Source organism: Equus quagga, chromosome 12, assembly GCF_021613505.1.
Source record: "Equus quagga isolate Etosha38 chromosome 12, UCLA_HA_Equagga_1.0, whole genome shotgun sequence".
NCBI classification, from domain to species: domain Eukaryota; kingdom Metazoa; phylum Chordata; class Mammalia; order Perissodactyla; family Equidae; genus Equus; species Equus quagga.
This window is the reverse complement of record NC_060278.1, coordinates 111605721-111607618: the sequence shown is the minus strand read 5'-3', so window position 1 is coordinate 111607618 and position 1898 is coordinate 111605721. Positions and strand designations below refer to the sequence as shown.

Genomic DNA, 1898 nt, shown 5'->3' with positions numbered 1-1898 from the left:
AGACCTCCCTCAGAACCCGGTACTCCTGACTGCTCAGTACTCACCATAGATTCCCTCAGAACCCAGTACTCCTGAGTGCTCAGTACTCACCTAAGATGACTTCCAAGTGACAAGATCCTCGTATCGCACAGCTGTCGCTAAGCACATCACTTTCATTCATTCAACAAGCATTCACTGGGCACATACTATGTGCCAGCAACTGTTCTCTGCACAGAACAGCCTCCCTGGGGACCTTCCCTCATAGTAAAATACTAAAATATAATAAACACATTAAATAAGGCATTAGAAGAATTAAATTAAGTGATGTGGGAAAACTAAGCAGGGAAGGCAGACAGGAAACAGGAGGTGGCAAGCTGAAATTCTAGGTAAGGGAGTCAGGCAGGGCCTGGCCTCACACAGGACGAGTGTGAAGGAGTGAGTGTCCCAGGGAGACCTGAGGACAGAGCACATGAGTTTGTTCAGAGACCAGGAAGGAGGCTGCTGTGACATGGGCAGTGAGTCAGAGGGTCAGTGGTAGGAGACTGGTCACAGAGGGGCAAGGGTGGCCTGACAGCCATCCCTCCCCCACAAGGGTACCCATCCAGAGCCCAGCCCAGCTCCACAGCTGAGGTCCCAGAGCAAGGCTGAGAGTTTCCTCCATATACCCACCACACAAGCCCTGAGTGCTCTGCTCTCACCAGGGCCAAGGGGGCCAGGCACGGGGGTCCTGCAACACACATCTCTCTCAGGGCTCAGTGCTAGTCCAAGATGACCAGCCACAAGGACCGCCTGGGGACAAGGCCATCTGCATCACCCAAGCAGATCCACCAGAGTCAGCCAGCCAGAGCCAGCTCCTACAGCCCTGGGCTTGGCCACAAGCCACCAAGAGCTGCCCTGAGTGACAGAACTCTGACACAGGTGAAAGGAAAACCACACCCTCAATTATAAAGTTTCCCAAAGCCTGTAAACCCTGGCTTCTAATTCCACCTCCGGTTTGACGGATTACTCCATCCTGGAACCCAGCACGATATTTGACAAGAGAGAAGCAAATAATGAATATAATGTCTTAGAGGCTTTGGCTGGAGCTTTGCCTTCTAGCAACCATGATAATAGATGGGGCGATATAACTGTTTCTGCATTAAGATAGTTTTTAAACAGATGACTAAGTAAGGACAAAGGATCTAACATTCAAACACAGACCCTTTAGGCTATGATTCGTGGCTTAAAATGTCCCCCATCAAGTCTGAGGACAGACAGAAACAAACCTTTGCTTCCTTTTCCTGTTATGACACAACTGAATGAATTCTGAGGAATCTCTTAGGCACAGAAGGGAGTCCTTAATCCAGCCACTTAACACAAGCAAGTTAGAACCTGAACAGAGGAGTTACTAATACTCTCTCCTTAAGAGTACAATACAAATAATTGCTGAAAATAATGTCTTTGCGAGGCACATAAAACATTTTTCTACAAGCCAAATGATTTTAATCTAAAAGATTACTTTACAGTGCATTAAGGAACAAATTCCATCTCCCCCAGCTATAAACATAATGGCCCGGGACCAGGTCACCTGCTCCCTTAAACCAGCAATTCCCAACCTCCTCCCGCCTCCAGGAGGGAAAGACCCTCCAGGCGGTCACGGGGCCAGTGGGGGCGGAGGGACGCGGCGCGCTCACCGCGACCTGGAAGAACGGGGGACCGACCGCGGAGGCCTCGCACAGCCGGCGGACCCGCCCCCACTCACGCAGACCCCCGGAGGCCAGGCGCGCCCGCACCCGGCGGCCCGCAGCTCCCCGCCCGCCGGGCCGCCCGCCCTCCTTCTAGGCGGCCGCCGCCGCCGCCCCGAGGGACGATCGCCCCATCTCGGGCTGCGACCGCGCCGTTCCCGCGCCCCGCGGCCCCCGCGCCCCCGCCCCGCGGCC

General features: G+C 53.8%; 1 protein-coding gene across 3 annotated transcripts in view; it reads right to left on the bottom strand.

Moving 5' to 3' along the window:
• The window catches only part of DNAJC5 (DnaJ heat shock protein family (Hsp40) member C5), a 38842-nt gene that overhangs the window by 36216 nt on the left and 728 nt on the right, over positions 1 to 1898 (bottom strand). The gene's annotated exons all lie outside the window — the stretch shown is intronic.